Source organism: Peromyscus maniculatus, chromosome 13 (assembly GCF_049852395.1).
Source record: "Peromyscus maniculatus bairdii isolate BWxNUB_F1_BW_parent chromosome 13, HU_Pman_BW_mat_3.1, whole genome shotgun sequence".
NCBI lineage: Eukaryota > Metazoa > Chordata > Mammalia > Rodentia > Cricetidae > Peromyscus > Peromyscus maniculatus.
Window position 1 is genome coordinate 63059435 of NC_134864.1, and position 24265 is coordinate 63083699.

Here is a 24265-nt window from a genome sequence, read left to right on the forward strand (position 1 = left end):
GTACAATGTCATGGACAACAGGTTGTAATTTAAATGATAAAATGGAAAAAGATGTAATAATAATGCTTAGGAGCTGATCATTTTAATGAATTTCTTATTGCTCAACTTGATTTCCTTATCTTCCAGACAAAGCCAATGTAAAAGTTATTTGTTCAAAGTCAGTTGGAAATTTAATTCTGCGGGATATTTTGCTACCTCAAGGATAACCTTGTCCTTTATGATGTAAATTCTATAATATTTTATATATTTATTATTCTTTCAAATTTTAGTAGCAATCCTCTATGTGTAAGTATTTTTGGAAATGCTTAACTTTTTTAATTTCATTGAATTCATATTTCTAATAATTCATTTGACTGTTGCGTTTAATTAATTTGCCTCTAGGTAACAGATCATAGCATAGACTCTGTACATGTAACATTATGTACCTGGCGATTCTGCAACAAGAGTTTTCCTCAAGCCCTTTATGTTTCCTTTATTCATTAAAGTTAACCAGGGACTTATATTTACCTCAGGCACTTATTTCTTTGTAATTATCAGACTAGCTTTCCAAAGTCTGCACTTTATTAAAACAGACCTCTTTATTAATAGGACAAGTCACAGATTTAACAGTAAAGCAACAATAACTTGTCTTCTTAATGAAAAAAGTGAACCAATTTGTCATCATGAAAAGAAAAAATAACTAGAAGTCTTGGGCTAGAGAGCAAGTGTGCTAGAATTATAAGGTGAAATTATCTTTAAGCTTTAAAAATATATTACCATCCTTAGAGACAAATATAGATAGGACATTTTAGCAATTAAACTAAATTTCCAGAACATGGAGTGGGGCATGGTCTGTGAGTAAATTGCTTGTCAAGAAAGTATGAGGACCAGAATTTTGATCCCCAGAAGCCATGTGAAAATTGGACATTGGCAGCCACCTCCATGGAATCAGTGAACTCCAGGTTCAAAGAGAGACCATATCTCCCCAAACTTATGAGGCATTAACTTTGGAAAAGGAATATTTTAGGAAAGACAGAAATTTGACAGAGGTGGGAGGAATAATGCATGTATGAATCTGTCAGAGAATAAATTTAATTAAAATATTTTAATTAAAGACTATGGTGAAGAATGATCATAGAAGACATCTGATGTCTATCTCTATCCTACACACGTGTGCATGCATGTACAGAGCACCATCAGACATGCTCACACACAAGCACATATACATTTGCACATATGTGCAAAAACATGCAAACATTTTAATGCAGATTTCCCACTCTGTAGCCTGTTTTTGGTTTGTTTGTTTTTGTTACTGAAATATCCCATCCCTTGATTGATTCATACATCACTTGTATATCTAAAATACCTGTCATCTGCCTTATCTGTCTACCTATACAATTTCTACCTCAATTACTATTAATTTTCAGACATCATAATTAGCTATATACTAAGCAAAAGTGCTATTTTTTCTTAGTTAAAAACTAAAGTATACTTGAGGTCAAATTGAAATTTTAACATCACTAATGGAGCAAAAGTCTGAATTTGTGAAGTTTTGTAGAACAAACATATGGGAGAAAAGAATTCATCGAAACAGACATCAGGCTGTAATCAAAGACAACATCACATCCACCCTCCAGCCTTTTCTCAATAGTTCCACCTTCATTTGTTCATGGGTTCCCAGGTCATACCCCCAACAATACCATTACTGACATACCCATGAATACATCAATCATGGTCTTTAATTGAATTAAAAGCAGAGATTAGCACTTCTGTTCACAGTAAAGGAATAAGTATTATGACCCTCTGATGGACACCCATATCAGCCTGAAGGCAGAGGAGCAAAAGAAACAATAAGTTAGTTTCAAAAAGTCTATCCATTGATGCTTACCAGTTTCTGCCAGAACTAAAAGTATGCTTAGAAAGGTTGTAGTTATTTATAGTGTGTGTTTTATTCTGAAACTTGTTTGTAAAATATTGTTTATTGCACATGCATGAGATCATCCAGCCATCAGACAATAGTTGTCTGTTATTGTCAGTTTTAATTTTTTACCTAATGATCCAACAAAGGTACAAAGTTTGGTAAAAAAAAATTATAGTTTAACACTTATACTGATAATTTAATTTCTCTCTTAGTTTAGATGCACTTCAGATTACTAAACTTTCAAGTTTCTAGTGTTTCATTTAACAGTCACATGTCGCATTCACACACACTTCAGTACAAGTGAAAAAGAGTTTCTATCAGTTCAATCTATACTTAACATAATATTTAAATGACTACTTTTGACATTTTCTTCCAAACATCTCTAACTCTTGAAGTTCTCCCTAGCTACATGGTTGAACACTGTTTCTTGCCTCTTCTGGTTCCTCTGCCACAATATGTCATAATAATCTGCCAGTGTAATTTCATTCCAGGGTCCTAACTCCTAGTACTGAATGACCAATTTTGTAACCTCGATAAATGCAGGTAAGCATAAAAAAAAATAAACCTTATTAGTTAAATGACAACTAGGGGTACATCATTCTTAAGCCTCAAAAAAATTCCAAGTGAATCAGAAATAGTTCTGATAATGTAAAAAGGAGCAAAGAGTTTAAAACAGTGCCCTATAGAAATAGTCCTTGACTGAAAGTGTGTTTGGGTTTGAAGGTAAGAGGTCATGATGAATATCCCCTTCATGCCCTCTTCCTGCTATTGTTTGACACAGGGTCTTGTAGCAGGAATTTTAAATGATCTTATTAATAAAATCAAACCTGAGGCCAGTTATTGGGGTGAATGCTGGAAGAACAAGCCACAGCTACCTCACCTCGCCACTTCCTCAGCTGATCCTGTTTCCTCAGACTGGATGCCTCTGAGTCCTCATCCAGAATGAATCTCAGCTGAACTGCTTCTCGAAAGCCTGAAAGCTTAACCAGCCAAATGCTCTAGTTTCTGGTCTTTACGCCTTATATACCTTTCTGCTTTCTGCCATCACTCCCTGGGTTTAAAAGCTCACTTTCTGGGATTAAAGGCGAGTCACCATGCTTGGCTGTATCCTTGTGGCCTTGGACTCACAGAGATCCAGACAAATTTCTGCCTCTGGGATGCTAGGATTAAAGACGTGTGCTACCACTGTCTAACCTCCGTTTAATATTGTGGCTGTCCTGTCTCTGACCCCAGATAAGTTTATTAGGGTGCACAATATTTTGTGTCTCTCCTGAGCCTGAAGCTGGCTGATTCGTCTAGGATAGTTGGGCAGTGAGGTCCAGGGCTGGTGCTAGTTCTGTTTTCCCAGTGCAACACAAGCGCAGGTCACCACACCCAGGGTGTGAAGTGGGTGTGGAGAGTCAAGCTCAGGCCCAGACGCTTGCAAACCTTTTAATCAACTGAGCTACCTTGCAACCCCCGTGAAACATGTTCACAAACGTCTTTTGAATGACAGTAAGTCTTGATGACAATTATAAATGTTATATCCAAAGTTTTGTTTTAGGTTACAAAATTTCAGATAAATTTATAGCTTTTTTTTAAAAAAAAAGTGTCTGTTGGGTAGTGTGACGTATTCCCATTGTCCTAGCACAAAGAGCAGAGGCAGGGGGTCTTGCAAGTTGGAGGCCAGCCTATTTTACACAATGGGTCCCAGGTCGATCAGTGCAACAAGACAAGCCCCAGTCTCAGAAATATCTTCGGATCGTTCCAAGGAAGATATTACATCTCTCTTCTCTACTTTTATTATATTCTAATTTTCTAAAATAAAATTTAAAGCTAAAGTAACATTTAGGTAGATTGAAACCAGGTTTTTCCAGTTTTGTTTGTTTTTTCATCTAATCCTTTTTTTTTAAAAAAAATCTCTCCTATATTATATCACAACTGCAGTTTTTTCCCTCCTCCCAGCCTTCTTAGCCATTTCCCCCAGATTCACTTCTCCTCTGTTTCACTTCTGAAAAGAATGGGTCTCAAAAGGATATCAACTGAAGAGAGCTTCTTACGAAGTTAACGTATTACTAGGCACACACCTTCATATCAGGACAGGGCAAGGCAATCCAGTATGAGGAAAAGGGTTTCAGGAGCAGGCAAAAGAGTCAGAGACACTTCCCATTCCCACTTTTTGAAGTCTCACAAGAACACCAAGCTAACAACCATAGCAAATGTGCAGGGGACCTAGTGCAGATCCACGCAGGCTCTGTGGTTGCCACTTCAGTCTCTGTGAGCTCTTGTAAGCTCTGCTTAGTGGAGCCTGTTGGCCAGAACACTAGGTGTTTTAATACTCAATTTAACCTTTATAATATATGAAGAGAATTATGCTTTGAACGAAAGACATATTTCAGGTAATTGCCAGAATAAAGACAATGTAAAAGAACTTCAGGATATCACTGACAAGCTAGGTGATGCATTTGATTCTTCCTATCCAGATCTCAATGTGAAAGAGATCAATTAATATACTTTTCCATAAACATCAATGCTCATAGTTTTTTTTTTCTGGTAGTCATAAACAGAAAGAGTTATTATATCTGCTCCATTTTCTTCTGGTTAATAATGACTGGATACAGGGTTTTGACTTCTGCTTGAGGAAGAAGAACCTACCTTTCAATCATACATCAAAACACTTTTACTTCCTTAATTGTAATTTGTGAGCAGACTTTGAACTAGTATCTTAACTTTTTCCTTAATAGGTAATAACTGTCATCTACCTGTTCAAAGATTTTTATTAATATGGATATATTGCTATTAGCAAACTAAATTAGTAGAAATGAAATGAGTAAGATGAATGTCAAAATTTCTCGGATTTTTTTTTAAACTGGAAAGCATTTTTCACCGTAGGAAAGTGATATCCTTTTTCTTGTTTACAATAATTTCTTGTTTGCTCAGTTATGCCTTATTGGAAGGAAATAGTCACCTTTCCTAGCTCTCACTCAATGATTCTCCAAGTTTAAGAAAATACTCTTCATGATGTTTTACTCTAGCAATATGTGGAAGTATTTCCCAGATTAAGCACTTGGAAATTACTCTCAGCCAGATTTTGATACTGTATAGTAAGTTCTATAGTAGTAACTAATACAATTTCCTAGCCACAGATTATTTAATTTTAATTGAAAAATAGATTCTTCTCTCATATAATACATCCTAACCATAGTGTTCCCCACCTCCAGTTCTCCCAGATCCCCACTACCTTCCTCCCCTCACACCCAATCCCCCTCAGCTTCCTCTTCAGAAAAGAACAGGCCTTCAAAAGTTGACAGCCAAGTAGGACAAAACAAGATCCAATAGAAGAAGGCAAAAACCTTCTTCTCAAGCCTGCAAGGGGATCCAATAGGATGAAGAGTCTCAAGAGCAGGCCAAAGAGTCCGAGAACAGCTGCTCTCACTGTTAGGAGTCCCAAAAAGACATCAAGATAACGGCCATGGCATGTATGCAGAGAACCTAACAAACCCCTCGGGCCTCCTGCTTGCTGCTTCAGTCTCTGTGAGCCCATGTGAGCCCTGCTTAGTTGATGTAGTGGGGACCATGTGCTTCTGATGTCCTCCATCCCTACTGACCTCTACCATCCTTCCTCACTGTCTTCTGGTTCCCCAATGTCAGAGGGGAGAGAGCAGATGGAGCCTCCAATTTAGATAATTTAACTTGTAAAACAATATTACATTTTTGTTGTTGCAAGAAATATTGATTAGTATGCCAAGACATACATTGAGATTCTTCTTTATTTAAAATCATTACGCACCAGAGAAATATTTGGAAATAAAACCAATCATGTATATACAGGCTAAAGCTTTATACTGGGTTTTTATGACATTGTCCATTTTCTATTTTTAACAAAGATGATTCCATGACCTGGAAAATTTTACAGCCATGTGGTCTACTCATATCCAAGTAGTTGCTAACTTTTTTTGCATTCCATTTTTACAAGCTTTTTTTTGTTAGGTTCAACCTTATTTGAATGAAATACTTTTCATCAGATTTTAATATTGGTTCATCACAACAGGAATTCAGAATGAAAGAATTATCATGGTCACCCAGGTATTGTTCTTCTTTTGGGTACAAAAAAAATCTTATATGATTTATTTACAAAGCACTGATAAACAAAAGCACATAAATAGAAATGCAAGATCTCTATGGTTTTAAAATTTCAAGGGGGTTACATAGGTAAAGTTTAAAATTTTCACTGTAATTGACCATGTAAAAAAGTTAAATAACACTGGGTAAGAGTGAGGCCCACTCATTACAGGAGATGTGCCTGTATGTATACATACATATATATATTTTACATAGAATAGTGTTTCTCACTACTAATAGTTTGCTAATAGTTTGACCTTTTAATTCAGTTCGTCATGCTGTGGTGACTCCCAACTATAAAATTATTTTCAATGCTTTTTCTTTTTTCTTTTTCTTTGTTTTTTTTTTTTTTTTTTGGTTTTTCAAGACAGGGTTTCTCTATGTACCTTTGTGCCTTTCCTGGAACTCACTCTGTAGCTCAGGCTGGCCTTGAACTCACAGAGATCTGCCTGCCTCTGCCTCCCAAGTGCTGGGATTAAAGGCGTGTGCCACTACCACCCGGCTCGATGCTTTTTCATAACTGTAATTTTGCTACTGCTATGAATCATAATGTAAATATCTGTGTTTTCCTGTGCTCTTGGGGAACCCCTGTGAAAGGTTCATTCTGTCTCCCAAGGGGGTTGTGATCTGCAGATTGATAACCGCTCTAGTAGAGTGAGTCTGGCAAACTTGCAGGTCCTCTAGAGGTTGTTTACAAATTCATTCTCAGGAGATGGGAAGGTAACGCAGTTGATAAAAGACTTCTCACACAAATATCTGGGCATGAGTTTGGTCCCAACACTGTTACTGTGATACCACTGGTTAGCAGAAACAGAAGGATCCCTGGAGCAGACTGTTCAACCAGCCTAGTCAAAGAGTGAGCTGCAGGATCAAGGAGAGATCCTTTCTCAAACAACGTCATGAAGAGGCAAGAAGACATTCAACATGACCTCTGGTACACACACACTATATACTTTTAGTCATGAGACTGTTTCTATATGGGGCTAGTGTTAACATCCTTTGCATTCTTTACATTACCAAACTTGTTTTTATTCAGCTGGTGTTTTGAGGCTTAGGAATGAACTACATCTAACTGTCATTCAATTAATATGTTTTTGGATGATTAACTGCATTTGATGATATTATGAAATGGGTTGATAGTAGGAAAAGAGTTATGACCCTGAAATGAATTTACACAAGCAGAATCTTGGGAAATACTAGGTGAGAAAGACCAGAAGAAACAGGAAACAAAGGTGAACTGTGTAGTAATGGAATACTGTTGGAGTTCTGGATGTTTGGAAGTATAATAAGAAAAAAGCTGAGACAGGTAAGGATTCAGAAAGAAGCTCATGGACTAAGGGAACACATTTCCAATATCAAACACTGTCATCAGATCAAATGTTAAAATGTTCTTAAAATACATAGGTGTCCCCAATTGTTTGCAACACTGCCCTTTGTACAGGCAGTACAACAATTTTGTGCTATAAATTCTTGCTCTCAAAAGGCCAAAGGAATTTGGGTACTGAAGCATTAAACCCATGTTTATCTACATTAGGGATGTTAGAAATACCTCTCATTTCACACTGAGCCCTGTTCTATAGATAGTCAAACAGAATGGGGCAGTGAATACAGGACTTACTGAGGCAGATGTTGGAGCAGCGATCTGCTGAAGAGCTGGGCTGTCCCTGCTGGGGTGTAGCTTGGAGGCTCCTAACACAATTGGTCTGTTGGCCAAAGATTGATCTTATACTATGTTTTGCTTAAATTATTCCTGTAGGGGAACAAGTCTTATACAGTGATGGAAGACGTCACTTGATAATATCTACAACAGCCTGAAACTCATTTTTGACATATAATTTATTTTTTTCCTGATTTTAAAATCTTTGGATGATTTTCAAAGTCCAGACAATATGTGTGCATTAAGTGTAAACAGGGCGGCTGCTAGGATATCCATTTCACTGCCTCTCCACAGTGTAGAAAAAAAATATCAGCTATCACTGCTGTCAGCAATTTAGGAACATGTATGTAATTTCAGAAAAATAAGAATATCAAGACTTTGACTCTATGAATTCTCATTCTTTGTTGTTTCTTTTCTCTTTTATTGCTCGGTGACTACAACTTACTTCAATACTTTCTCCAAGTGCTTTCATCCTTAGTCCAATTTATACTACAAAGGTTTTGCTCTGCACTTTCTAAGCTTTAGCCATCTCAATAATTTGAAGAATTCATAGTGCTATCATATTGTATGATACTGTGTGATTCCAATTAAACAATTTTCACTAATAGGCTTCTTAGTGTGACTTACATCTGCTGATCAATGAAAGTATGGGCATATTGAAGACCAAGGACATGTGCTTTCAAGTTTTTATAAGAGAAAGTTAAAATAAACTTTTTTAGTTTATTTATCTATTTATTTATTATTTTATGTGGCAATGCCTTACTATGTAGCTCAACCCAGCATTAGACTTTAATCCTTCTGCTTTACGCCATGCTAAGATTAAAAGTGTACAGTGCCACAAAAAGTTAGTAGATTTATTTATTATCTCCCTGGAAATCTAAACCTTTAACGGCTCAAATGTGTGATTAGTATTAGTAGCAGCTTCATGGGGATAATAGTCATCCACAAAACTGGTAAAACATAATTTCTGAGTGGCCTTCTAAAAGTGATTATCACTTGAATTTGAGACTAAATAAGGAAAACCCACCCTTATTATTGTGGAAGGGAATAATACAGTATCCCATGGCTGGAAGAGAAAAGATAAGGATAAGTTCCGTTCTCATTCTGCAGGCACACATCACAACTCCTGGATCTCAGACGTTCTTTCGATTTTAGAACTGAATGTCTGTTGCCAAGTACTCAGATTTCAACTTGGTGAGACCACTGTCTTTTCTGGGTCTGCAGTTCCAGAAGCCATATCTGGGGGTTACAAAGTCTCTGCATTCATTTGAACCTATTCTCTTAATAAATTTAATTGTTTGCAAATATGATGATTAGTAGATGTGGTGATATTAATGAATACTATGCTGGTTCTGTTCCTCTGAGGAATTATAACTAATATAACCAAAATGTCTGCCTCTATCACTCTGTTCCTATTAAAAATGTATTTTTAATATTTTAAATTTATATGGTGTGTGGTGGGGTACCAAAAGTGTGTGTGTGTGTGTGTGTGTGTGTGTGTGTGTGTGTGTGTGTGTGTGTGTTTAGGTCAAGAACAACTCTTAGGTGCCATTTATCCTTTTCCATCATGAAGGTCCCCAGGATTAAACTCAGGTCCAACCACATTTATCAGCTCTGCCAATTTAGGCAATTCACTGGCCCTATTTTCTTCTTGTTTATGTTGAGCTGTCATAGCACAGTGACCAAAAATATCCATTAATTATTTTCCATTGTTATTTGACAAATGCATGTAGGTTGGTCATGCACAGTCATTCTGTACATGTTTTTGCTTTAGCTAGCTATCTTATAAACAGTGGTAAGAACTCTACAACCTGAAAATTAGCTGCTTACAGAATAGAGTAGGTGTGATCAAACCAATTTAAATGCACATCAACCCTAAATACGTTAGATAATTCATCTTTACTGTTGGAGTTTGTTGTATTTTTTCTCATAGTTTTGAGTAAGAAAAACGTGGTGATACAACAAAGTTCTACCAAAAAGGCCATCTATACAATGAATACAATGTCTGCATGTGTGATCTTTTCTTTTCTCTATTTATAAGGCCCAACAAAGCATTAATTATAAATTGGGATTCAATTAACAATTTGAATTATTTTATAAGCTTAAATTCACCATGTTAAGTTAAATTACTTATAATTTGACTAACAGTTTCAGGTTTATGCTTTTGATATCCTACTGCCACATTTGAACCAGACAAATCATACAGCCCTGCATATACTGTTTAAAATGGAATCAGAAATTTGTTTCTGTTCAGAGATGGAATGGGCTACTTAAAGAACACTTTTTCCCATTCTGCACATTGCTGTTCTGATTTCTCTCCTCAGTCAACTGAGTTTTATCTTTAAGGTTTATATAAAATTAGATTGCAAAATGAAATATAAGCTTAGTACGGTTTGGGAAAGAAGATTGTTCCATTACAACACAAAATCCACATATTGGAATAAATTCAAATATGAATCATTGCTCTGGATATCTAATATGTATAAATAACATCATTACTCATAAATTTTAAAAAGGCAATTCAGTGATAATGCTGCAATAATTGTGAACAATTTCAAAACTTATTTAACATGTTAGTGTCACACAAATGGATGCTAGTTTCACCTAGAGGTCCAAAATCCATCAGACATGAGACAGCTTCCCATGTATATTTTCAACATATTTACCCCTCACTGGCACGGTGCTTCCCAATCCATTTCCATTTCTTCAATCTTCAAAACACTGAAAAGAGAATTCTTTATCCAGAATAACAAATGCTTATTGTTATGTATTCTCTGTGGGAGTCACAGCTTTGAATCACCAGCCTAGTGCATAGGTATGCTCCTAATCCATGTAAACTCTGAAATTTGTGAAATTTTTCTAAATCTTTTCTAAATCTATTCAAATGGTTGATACTTGTTTCTTACTAAGTCAAAGATAACAGATTTCTGTACTTCTAATACTGAAAATATCTCAGCCACCTTGTTTGTAATGCTATTATGACTTTTGCATAAATAATACTTAGACATTTTGCTTTTGAGTCATTTTTACAATGCTAAATTCATTAGATACTTTTCCTTTTGCCATCTTTTATTTCTATTGGGAGTAACTTCGTTTTCAGATTCTCTCAAATCAAATGAATGGATTGTAGAAATTATTTCCCCATGATACACACAATAAAATGAATCTTTAATTTTTAATTTCATTTCAGCTAATCTGCTGAGAACGGGTAACTTACACCATGAAAGATAAACTCTGTAGAAACTAGTACTGGTTTTTTTTTTTTTGGTGGGGGGAGAGGTGGCATTTTTGCTAATTCTCAAAGTCAGGGCTCCTGAGAGGGAAGATCAGTCAATTCAAGACATATAAGCAAAAGTTAAGTGTTTTTTTTTTTTTTTTTTTTTTTTTTTTTTTTTTTTTTTGTTGTTGTTGTTGTTGTTGTCTATTTTTAACCAAGAAAGAGATAGCCCTTAAAATAAATGCAGCTAATTTTGCCCATGTATCAAATTAGTAAGTCTGATGACCTGCCAAGTATGTCAAAACTTTTTACATTGGGACACTTCCTTTTCATCCTCAAGGTTTATACTGGAGAACCACACAACTGACTTAACAAACAAAACAGCCTAAAAAACCTCTTAATGTTGTAAGTAAGTTATGATTGTGTGCACAGCTGCATTCTTGGCACTTGAGGTTTGCAGGCAGCCAGATGCTAGCCTTGAGCTGCAGGTTGGGTGTACCTGAAGGTAAAAAAAAGAAAGCTCATAACAACTGAGTCATCATCCTCTAGTGAACCTCTCTCCATATCAGGGATAGAGGGAGACATGCGGACATCAGCCCACTTGCATTCAAGTGGGAGATGGTTAGGTCAAAATCAAGAGCCAGTAGGGAGCATTGTAGAGCAGATAGAACTGCCCAAGAAGATACATGGGAGCCACAACACAAAAGCTCTAGTTTTCATTCAAAATATTCAAGCATCTTCATTAGAACTGCTTCAAGGAGAAGCATCCTGAGCTGAAGCAGTTTCAGTCAACTCATGACTTCTGCAAGCAGAAAAATAATTACTCTAATTAGCCTACATTGTCTCAGCCACAATGAATGAACTGAAGGGATATGATGTGGGGGGGAGGAGTTGGCCTCACTGCAATTGTTCATGGTACCAGCAATCCAGTAATGGGCTGCCCCCCATCACCTGTGATTGCATGATATTTGTCAGAGATCAGTTGTAAGAGATTAACAGAAGCTGATGTGGTAGTAAAGACTGTAAATCAGCAATCAGTGAATTCCAACAACTTGTATAGTACTAACTTACGGTTATAAAGTGATGATATAATTGGAAAAGTTACAACTTCCACTCTGGAAAAATAATGAATTAGTATTTCAAAATATCAGGAGAAATTTACTTTTAAAAATTTTCAAATAAATTAATTTATATATGTATACATTGTTAACTTGTGACATTAAGGATTTTTATTATCAATATCTAACATTTTTTGCATAACTTTTTATAATTTTAAATAAATTAGTATTGACAAATGATCTCTGGCTAGAACTCTATGATTCAACTGATGTTTTCTTTTATTTTTTTTTCTACTCACTAATATTCCATGATACTATTCACCACGTTTGAGTCTTCCATTGAAGGCTGATTAAAATTAAATTGTGGACTTGAGATGCTTAGAGCAGCCTGGAAGACAACACTAACTTTAGGAGATCTTATTTTTGAGGCTTTTGTTTATATTGAAATAATAGTTAGAAGAGTATTAATATAAGCTTAATCTAAATCCAACTGTTATTAACACATTGATTGCCAGGATAAATGAAACAAATGACAGAAGTTACTGGCAAGGATATGGGGAAGGGGTACATTTATTCATTGATAATGAGGGTAAAAACTGGTACAGCCATTATGGAAATCAGTGTGAAAATTCCTCAAAAATCTAAAAGTGAATGTAAAACAAGATCCAGCTATATCACTCTTGGACATATACAAAAACTCTCTACATGTTGCTAGAAAGAAATTTGCTCATTTGTGTTCTTTATTGCTATGATCATAATAGCCAGAAATTGGAAAGAGTCTAGATGTCCATAAACTGATATATGGATAGTGAAATGTGGCACATTTACAAACTAGAATGTTATTCATCTGTTATGAGAAATAAAATTATAAAATATTTTTAAATGGATAAAGACATAATCATCCTGAGTAGGATAACCCAGGCTCAGAAAGAGAAACACTATTTGTTTTTCTTATATCCGGTTGAGAGCTTCTCAACTTTAGACATGGTTGTTTCAATTAGAATTGCCACAGAGGTTAAGTAGCTAGTAAGGGAGCAGGTGGGAGCAAGAAAGGGGAAGCTGCTGTGGGATGTTTTGTATGTTAAATGTGTTGCTCTGATTGGTTAATAAATAAGTCACTGATTGGCCAGTAGCCAGGCAGGAAGTATAAGCAGGACAAGGAGAGAGGAGAATTGTGGGAAGTGGAAGGCTGAGGCAGAAAGATGCTGCCAGATGCTGCCATGACAAGAGAGATGTAAGGTATAGGTAAGCCATGAGCCATGTGGCAAATTATAGACTAATAGATATGGGTTAATTTAAGATATAAGAACTAGATAACAAGAAGCCTGCTGCGGCTATACAGTTTGTAAGCAATATAAGTCTCTGTGTGTTTACTCGATTGGGTCTGAGTGGCTGTGGGACTGGCAGGTGAGAGAGATTTGTCCTGACCATGAGCCAGCCAGGAAAACTCTAGCTACAGGAAGCAGCATAGAGTGTTATAAACAGATAGAGGAAACTGGAATAGTAAGTTCAAGCAGGGGAGGGATGGGATGGTAGCGTCGAGAATATGAGGAGAAAGAACTAACACTAGTGGCTTTACATGAGGCCATAAGAAAACCTACTACTGTAGACTCTCCCTAAAATTCATGCATATAAGAAAAGAATTTAAAAGAAAAGCTTCTGCCAGTCCCACAGCCGCTCAGACCCAACCAAGTAAACACAGAGACTTATATTGCTTACAAACTGTATGGCCATGGCAGGCTTCTTGCTAACTGTTCTTACAGCTTAAATTAATCCATTTCCATAAATCTATACCTTGCCATGTGGCTCGTGGCTTACCGGTGTCTTCACATACTTCTTGTCATGGTGGTGGCTGGCAGTGACTCCTTCCGCCTTCCTGTTCTTTCTCTTCTCCTCTCTGTTAGTCCCAACTATACTTCCTGCCTAGCAACTGATCAATCAGTGTTTTATTTATTGACCAATCAGAGCAATTTGACATACAGACCATCCCACAGCAGGTTCCTATAACTCCCATCCTGCCAACATTACAGGCCATTGGTATTCTATTGACTAATTATAACAACCTGATGGTAAGGCCATATTTTTGAAGATACAACTTATTTCTGTCATCAAATATGAAGAAATTTGAGCTGGTGCCCAACTAGAAACTACACCCCTACTTACTAGCTTTCATGGTGCTAGAAGGTGCTCTATGATCAGTCATAGTGTAACCCAGCTCTAAACCCTGTGACTTACAACAGCGACCCACCTGCAGGATGTACTGTTGTAAAAGTGGTATAGTGCTATGGAAGTAACCAACTAGTTCGTAAAATTCAATTTACAATCCCCTTGTTGATATGAAATCCATGTCTAACACTGTTAATGAGACCAACAAACTGAGAACAGATAGATAAGAAGCTCTAGTTTTCTACCTGTTAGAAATCTTATTTCTTATTACTGTTATTCTCTTAATTGAACATAGCAATATGGATACTTCTAATGATATATTGATATGTCCTTAAGGCAGAGAAACATACAAACCTTATCAGAGAAGCTTATTTTTTGTAGTAGATGGTAATAAACACACACACACACACACACACACACACTTGTACGATATGTAGAGAGTGAGAGACATTGGAGCACTCAGCCCAAACTAGGGTGTCAAACACCTTTGTGATGGTTTCAATGAAATTGGCCCCCATAGGCTCATTGGAAATGTCACTATTATTGGAGGACGTGTGTCACTAGTGGTAAGCTTTAAGGTTTCAAATGTTCAAGCCAGGCCCAGAAGAGCTCTCTCTTCCTGCTGCCCACAGAAGATCCAGATGTAGAATTCTCAGCTCCTCTCCAGCACCATATCTGCCTGAATCCCACCATGTTCCACCATGATGATAATGGACTAAACATTGGAAACTGAAAGACAGCCCCAATTAAATGCTTTCCTTTAAAAGAGTTTCCCTGGTCATGTTGCATCTTCACAGTAATAAAACCCTAACCAAGACACTCTTCATTCAAGTCCCAAGGATCTATGCAGAAGGAGGAGAGATTTATAAAAAAAAAAAAAAAAAAAACAAAGGTGATGAATGACTCCAAGGAAACCGTGTCTTCCAAGCACAACAGGGTTGATCCACATGTGATGTCACACATTGTAGCAGACTGTATAAGAACCCACAGGCTCAAATTAGACAAATACTTCAGAAAAAAGAAAGAGGAAATACCTCCCTCCTAACCAAAAAGCTATATACAATTGGTTCTTTCGTTTAAATGGAAAATCAGTTTTCTCCAGTGGAAGAACACTAAGTATATCAATCACAATCTGGACAGGCCTATTGCCAACACAAAATGCACTCCATGATTTTTGGGGTGTATTTTGGGGGTATTTATTGGTTTGCTTGTTTTGTTGTTCTTATTTTTCTTAGAATGAAAAAGAGAAAAAACATGATATTGGGTGATGAGGGAGTTGAGGTAGATCTGGGAAGAGTTTAAGAAAGGGAAAGAATGTGACCAAAATATATACTATGAAATGTTTTAAAATAATAACATAAACAATACAAAATAACAAAATAAGATTGTTGTATAATTTTTTAATTTGCATAATAATTTACTAGTCTGGCTTTCTTGTCCATTTTTTATTTAAATGATGAATAACTAGGGAATCATTTTTAAATATGATTGAATTTTAATTTGATGCACATATGAAATTTCATAAAGATCAAAATTCTTGCCAGTTGTGATGAACATGCCTTTAATTCCAGCATAAGGGATCAGATGCAGGGACATTTCACTGAAGTTGAGTCTAACTTGGTCTACATGGCTTATTGTAGATTAGCTAGAACTACATAGGGAGACCTTGTATACAAAAAAGGAAATCAATAAATCAAAGTTTTTGAAGCTACTGTCTAATCTTACCTGGAGAGAGGCTATTTAAGCATGAACTATCAGAAGTTCAATGTCACTCAAGAGAATGAGTAAGTTTTAGTCTTCATCAAAAACAAATCTCTTACTTTCAACTGTATTCTTCAGTTATTTCAGCTACAAGAGCCGAAATGAGAGAAAAACAACATGCTTATTTCGGTGATTATAAATTACTATGAGTTTACAATATATGTGAATTCTCAATAAAATAAAAACTAATTTTTATTTAAATATCATTATTTCTAGTCATCAATTGTACAGTTACCCTTACACTGCTGGGCATGATGGTGTGTGATTTAACCCCTGCACCCAGGCAGCAGAGGTAGGTAGATCTCTGTGTGTTCAAGGGCACCCTGGTCTACAGAGTGTGTTCCGGGAAAGCCCGGTCTCAAAAAAACAAAAATAAAAAATAATAATAATTACCCTTACTATTTATGATGGATAATTTATAAACTGTACAAGAGAAAAAAAGTGCAGTGAAAATATGACAATTCACAAAGATGTTCTACACAATTCTGCATTAGATGTTTCTAATATCATTTTAGAAAACATGCTCTTTCCCAATATCTAAGGAACTATTAGCAACTAAATACTACTTTGATGAAACGTGTAATAAAATTGATTAGATCTTATTATGAAAATATGCTTTTCAAATTAGACCAATATGTTGCTTCTGTAGGCCAGAGGCTCAGAATATCAGAAAACCACTATAAAATGTCAGGCATCTATAGATGTAATACTACAGGAAACGCCTGGGTAGTGTTAAAGGTAAAGTCACTGTTTCCTTGACATTAAATTTCTGTACATTGAGGAGAACATGGTTATTCATATTTTATGAATTATAAAATGTGAAATAATATGATATTGTGCATTAAAATGTCAGATTATCTGCTTATCATTTTATTTCATGGTGCCATTTCTTTCTGGTATTTCCCTCACTTCCTCCACATTTGGTGATCAAGGACACCTTGTAGAACAGAAGTGGTATCCATATAAGCTCTCGTTAGTGCCCACCATGATTATAGCTATGCTTTCCTCCTTTTTGTTAGTGCTGAGTTTTGAGTCCAGGCCTTGCTAGGCAGCAGGCTGCAGTGTAGTCCTCAGGCAAATACCTGTAACTACTTTAAGAATCTTTTGAAGGAAAAACAAAACATTAATTTCACGATGTTTGGGGCGGGGGTGTCAGGATTTGAAGAAATGATGTGAATACATCCACATTGCAAAAGACACTGTAGATAATTGTACATCAAGTGAAGAAACTTAGTAAGTGATGCTGTGACCTGTGCTGTTAACCACATACACACCAGAGAATTTGTTATTTGTAAAATGTATATGTATACATCTTAACATATCTAATTTTTGTACTCATTGAGATTCTTAAACGTCTAGATCATACAAAAATCTGAATGTCAAAAAATATTATAAAATAAGGTCTAATGGTAATAAAATAACCAAAGAAAAAGTAACTTTGGATGAGGAATGATGTTCTTCCTATAATGCATGCTAAAATGAGTTTAAGGTATTTATATTCACACTTTCTATATTTCTAACTGCATATCTTTCATTGATATACAAAGATATTTTTATTTTACTTTGATGAGAAATAATCAATCTTCTGGAAATGAAAGTGACAACAAGAATCTGAAGTAAAATGAAAGACCATAGGGAACGTCACCTATTCAAGTGATATAAATGCCTACTCAAGAAAAAAAAAAAAAGCCCAGGACAGACACTATGTGGTGGCAGTGTTGACGATGGGTGCCATGCTCATTGATGGGCAGCGTGGGTGAAGCTGGCAGTCCTGCCTTTTTTCACTCCCTGGTCAGCAGGCTGAGATGTGATACAGTCTTCCTAAGCTGTCTGAGTCTCCTCAGCAGATTTCCTAAGACAATGCTAAATACGCTACAGAATAATTATCGTAAACTAAGAATGTTTCTCTTGTTCCTAGTGAATATCACTAAGCAAAGATGATCTTGGTCCCCCCAATTACAAGATGAAAATATTTTTAAAAGTAATTTACGTTTTTTCATTTTTCTGAATTTGCTGCTGAGATTGGGTGAGCATAGCCTTATTTATTATTATTTTTTTTCTGGAAACAAAGGAATTCTGAAGAGTTAACAAAATTGTTACAGTGTTTTTCAGAAAAAATCCAGAATAACATTGTCAAAATTTATTTTCATCATTATATAACTTTTATATTTGTTCAGCATTCAGAATTTGAAGTCTGTTGCTTTACAATTTCACTAGTGTCCTATCTAACAAGAAAAACACACATAGTATAAATATTGCTCAAAACTGTGGTTCGCTGAGTGTATAGGCTTCCAAACTGCAATAAAGACTAAACCAAATATAGAAATATATTTTCACAGCTTTAAATAGAATATCCACTGAAATACAGGACTGTTTTATCCCCAACTGTTAAATAAATATTGAGCATATAACATAAAAAAATAGCTAGGGATCTCAATAAGTTGAATATTTCAGGTTTGGAATCTAGACAGGGCTTTAAATGACTGTTTCCATTTTTGTTCACATTGGCAGTCGTGTCCACAATAGTTCCTTTATTGATTTTGGATGTAAATTACAGTAATCCCAGGAGTCTTTAAAAAAATCCCTTCATCAATCTTGCTTAGCTATGAGCACTTCAACCAACCAACGATAGTGACCTACATTTAGGATATAGTAGTGTAATAATGGCTCAAATGTTATGGGAGTAAACTAACCTCTTTAAAAATAACCTTTAAGTTCATCTGGATTGTGGGGGATCAGTTCCCACATTTATTTACCCCAGGGACTCTTAAGGAATGAAGAATAAGAGACTTACATAGAAATAAATGGGAGAAAAACAGAAATGCAGGATAGCCTTGGGTGGGCCTGGATCCTTTCCACCAGCTCAGAATTTTATTCTAAAGGGCTTTTTATGGCAATGCCAAGGGGAGGGGCAAAGAACCTCCCCCTTGCTAGATACATCCAAGTGTAGACCCTTCCAATCACCTGGTACTCAGGCCCATGATCCAATCAACCTCTTATGCAGTCCTGTTGGGTAAAGCTACTAGGAAACCTAGTGGGCTCCAACACTGGATGAGATGAAATACATGCCAGGCACTGTTAATGAGACCAAGAATCTCAGAACAAATAGGTCATTGTCCCTAGGGAAAACCTATTATTGCATTGCTTAATGAACATAACAGTAAAATGGACTTCTAGTGACATATTGTTATATTTATAGATCAGTTCATTATTCAACCTCCATCAGAGAAGCTTCTTCCCTCAGCTGATGGGGCCAAACACAGACACCCACAACTGGACCGTGTGAGGAGAGTGGAACACTCAGTCCTAAATTGGATGTCTCTATCAAATCTTCCTGAAAAATTTTAAGAGCCAGATATTGTAGATGACACCAAGGGGACAGATCTTCCACACAACAGAACTGACCCACATAGGAGCCCACAGAAACTGTGGCAGCAAACAAAAGACCTGTACAAATTGAAGCAAGTCAAAAATCCCAGAATGGAGAAGTGGAAGTGAGCATAAAGCTCCACTCCCAACCAAGGAATCACTCGCTCTTGATACCCATTAGGAAAGGGATATTTAGTTTTCTCCTTGGGAATGACCCTGGGTATATCAAGCACATTGCAGGGTGGGTGTGTCTCTTGTTTAGAAGCAGTTGAAAAACACGGAAGATTCATGTTCTTCAGGGTGTTTTATTTTATTAAGGTTGTGTGATTGTTTCCTGCCTTCTCCTTGGATGTTTGTGGATTTTTTTCTGTTTGTTTATTTGCTTGTTTCTGTTAGTTTTGTTTTCTGAGAAAGACAAAGAACAGGAAGTTACAAGCTGCATGGGTAATAAGGTGTGGGGAATCTTCAACATGAAGTTTGGGGAAGGATGTATTGTATGAAAAATTTAAAAAAAATGTAAAGTCAAAAAAATTATTATATAATTCTAAAGATTTCAAAGTATTTAAAAATTACTTCAATTCAACAAAGGTATTCAGGTATTAATGCTTTGAGATAATTTTATTTGTTGGTGGAAATATGTAATTATTCAAAACAGAACAAGACAAACAGAGATATACCCCATTGATGGATGCGGGGTTTGAATTTAGTAGACAATTTATAACACCATGAATAAACATATTGAAACTACAATATGCTTTTCATAGTGACAGCCTTGGGTAGGTGACTGTATCTTATTTGTCTTAAACGTTTATTATTCTCGAAATAGCATGTTCTGTATACATTTGCGTTTGTCAAAACCTTGTGCTGGCGAGGTCCAAGAAGATGCACTCACTGGGGAAGCAGCTAAACCAAGATCTCAGCAACAAGCAGCAAGGTAGGAAGCACCAAAGGAGAGGAGACGACTATACAATGCATGTGGACCACATGACTTCATTAACCCAGTCTTCCAGGGTGTGAAGCTTGGCTTAGGAACATAGGTACATTGTCTCATCTCCGACTCAGGCACACTGAGTGCTGCCACAGGATTCTGCACTCACATAAGGTGATTTGTCTGTTCTCTTCTGCTTTCATGAAACATCCTCCTCCCTGTTATTCTGGTTTCATATTCTGGATTTAATAAGCAAAGTTAGCCGTTCTATATAAATTATACTGACATAAATAAAATAAATTGACAAAAAGTCTTTTGTCCAAAGTACTTGTAATTTTTAATGGAGTGTATAGTTTATTTTGAATTTCTTTATTCTTGAGTTCTCTTTCTCTTTTAAAATTTTATATAATATATCTGGTCACAGTTTCCTCTCCCCAAACTCTTCCAAAATCATCTGCACATCCCCACTTACAAATATATTAATTTCTTTTCTTGTATTGTCTTAGTTGACAAATACATCCTTGTAAAATGAAGCCATTGTTAAATTAGCAAAACATCTTCACATTAAGTCCTTTAGGTAGAGATAAATTATGTTCATAAATTGTCAAAACATAAACATTATTTAATTAGCTTTAAATTGTATTACAATTATTTAAGATGCTCAGAAATATATTGTTACATATTGTTGAAATAGTGAATAATAATTTTTATGTCCATTTTGAGGGAAGCAGTTGATATATTCACAGGATAATATGCTTTTGTGTGGAATGGTTTAGAAAATTTAAAGTTTTTTTTCTATATACTTAATCTCTAAATACATCAGATAATTGAAATTTATTTTCTACTTAAAATAGCACTCTTTGCAATTGTGTTTTTACAGTATCTTTCGTATTTATGATAGTGTATACTTAGTGGCAAATATAGAAACTATAGTGTGATATTAATTGGTAAAGCATAAAAATACATATTTAGAATACATGTGGCAGATCACACACTAACAGGCACACACACACAAACAGAGGAGAGAGAGAGAGAGAGAGAGAGAGAGAGAGAGAGAGAGAGAGAGAGAGAGAGAGAGAGAGAGAGAGAGAGAGAGAAGCAGCATGCAGTTCCCCAGGACATGCATCATAAGCAGATGAATCAATTGTGCTTCATGGATTTTATTAATATGTCCTTCCAGGGACCAGGTTCTTTATTAAAGAATAATTCAAATAGTTACATCATTTGATGGATATGTGTCTTAATTATATAAAAATCAAAATGCTTCATCTAGAGATAAATTCAATTGTTCAATTAAATTTTGCTATTTTCCTACATATATTTCACCACTATTTCAGTATGTGATGTAACAGCATTTATAAGATTGCACATACATATTTCCTTTATTGAAAGAGTACACTTTAATCTTCTGACTTTATTTCTTACTTCAAATTTATTCGTTCTGTCGCCTACAAAGCTTCTAAAATAGGAGTTTTCATATCAGTTTTAATCAGAGCTTTAGGAGATATGCTGAGGATAGATAAGGAAATTTATTTTGAGTGGCATTCACTTCTACTTACATCTATTCTAAAATGTCCTCTTTACCAGATGCTGCTGCCCCTAAAAAAAAAAAATCCCACTGGTTTTTCTATTTATTCTATTGTGATTAATTAATTTACTCACAAAGGGCTTGGATCAAATTACTGTAAGTTCATGAACTTATAGTAAAGCCAAGAAGTTATAGAAGACAGCCTCTGCTCTAAATCGTTATGGTCACAAATCTACTGTCTCTCAACAAAGAAAAAGTATTTAGAGTCCTTGCAGCTGTCTGAAAATTGTATAAATGTCTTTAATATGAATGTGTTTTTCTTACTTTTAGTGTTCCTCAGAGGGTCTAATGCCAGGCACCACTTCCTCTGCCTCTGTAATAAGGCCCTCTCTCTTTTAATGTGGGGCACAACCATGACTTTGTCATTTCTTCTCTCTCTCTCTCTCTCTCTCTCTCTCTCTCTCTCTCTCTCTCTCTCTCCTTCTTTGTGTACAACTATGATGTCCATTACAGCTTATACATTTACTACAACAACATAAACATTTTCACAAATGAAGGTGTGGATTGAGTAGTACCATTTATAACTATACAGATGTAACAAAGATATGTGAAAGTATTTATAGCAAATTAATTATAAAATTAGTGCTTCAACATAATAATGTCTAGTAATTTATCTAATTAGTTATTAGGAAAATAATTTTAAAACTCAAAAATAATGTAAACTAAGAAGTGTATGTTATAACTGTCTCTCAAAAACTTCCGAAAATGTTTTAGTCATGAATCAATTGACTCTGCTTTTTAAATTTGTAACACTAAGGTGTATGTTTTGGTGTGACCCTCAGATTTTAAGATGAAACATAGATACACAAAAATGCAGTTAGATGATGATGATGAAGATAGATAGACACATGATTGATAGATAGATAGATAGATAGATAGATAGATAGATAGATAGATAATATTAGAGATAGACAGACAAATTGGTAGGTAGATGATAAATATAGACAAGTGAATATATGTATTGATGAAATTATTAAGGCCACTCCACTTAGTTAAAAGGAAAGTTTATTAGTGGTGTAACTTACAAATGAACAGATAGGTAGATCGCAGGGTCTGGGGAAGGTGTATCACAATCCAGCAGTGTTCTCTGGAGCTCTTCTCGGTCAAACTCCACCATCCAGGGTCCAGGAACTAAGAGAGCTTGGCACGTCCTGATCTCGGGTCTTCAGGCCCTCCCTTGGCCCCGCCTTGTGGGCAAGACAGTTACTGAAACCTCAATGGGGCTTGGAACTTCCAGACCAAAGCTGGAATGGCTACCCACTACATATATGTATGTATTTAGTTATACATATATAAGTAATATATATACATATATATGTGTATGTGTGTATGTAAATTAAATACCACTCTTTGCTCCATTCAAAAAGATTTCTTGGCTGCTACTATGGGTATACCATGAACACCATGATGTATTTTGGTATTACATTTATAATACTTGTTAATTATCATTAACTGAAAGAGATGACACTATATCTGAAATTGATTTAGTCATAAGGAATTATATATTTTTTGAAAATTTTTTAATCATCTAAAACATGCATTTTTGTAAAGTTAACTAAGTGAGAAAAGAATATTACTGGCCCAATAAAGTATTTTAATTTTCTAGAAGGATTAAAGAACATAAAAGTTTCCAAATGCCAGCTGGGCAGTGGTGGTGGTGCATGCCTTTAATCCCAGCCCTTGGGAGGCAGAGGCAGGTGGATCTCTGTGAGTTCGAGGCTAGCCTGGTCTACAAAGTGAGTTCCAGGAAAGGTGCAAAGCTACACAGAGAAACCCTGTCTCAAAAAAAAAAAAAAAAAAAAAAAAAAAAAAAAAAAAAAACAGAAAGAAAGAAAGAAAGAAGGAAAGAAAGAAAGAAGAGTTTTCAAATGCCATGTGATTAGGATTGCTTAAATTTACTTTGCTTTTCTTGAGCTATGGTCCCTATCCACAGCTCAGGCTGGACTGGACTTCATTGCAAGTTTCTTGCCTCCACATTGCCATTACAGGTGAGAGACAACATTCATTGAGTATATATAGTTTATAAGTAGAAATCATGATAATTTATAGTATTCATATATTAAATATTAATCCATTAATATTAATAAAAATATTTTTGATTGTGAGCCTAGCTGGGCGGTGGTGGCGCACACCTTTAATCCCAGCACTTGGGAGGCAGAAGCAGGCGGATCTCTGTGAGTTCGAGGCCAGCCTGGGGTACAGAGTGAGTTCCAGGAAAGGCGCAAAGCTACACAGAGAAACCCTGTCTTTAAAATAAAAAAAAAGTCAATAAAAATAATTTAATATTATTTTTAATTACTGATTTAGAGTTTGACAACGACAGCAACACAGTCTCCTCTTGTTTACAAGTGCTGAAAGCAAGCCTATCATCACACGTAGCTCCTTCATTTGAAAAATAAGTGTTGTATGACACACTCCTTAAAGACCAAATTCAAACAAGTTCTCAAGAGAAGCTGTTGAGCATCATTATCTATTAGTTACACATGACCAGAGTAATCACATTAAGGACATCAAGAATCT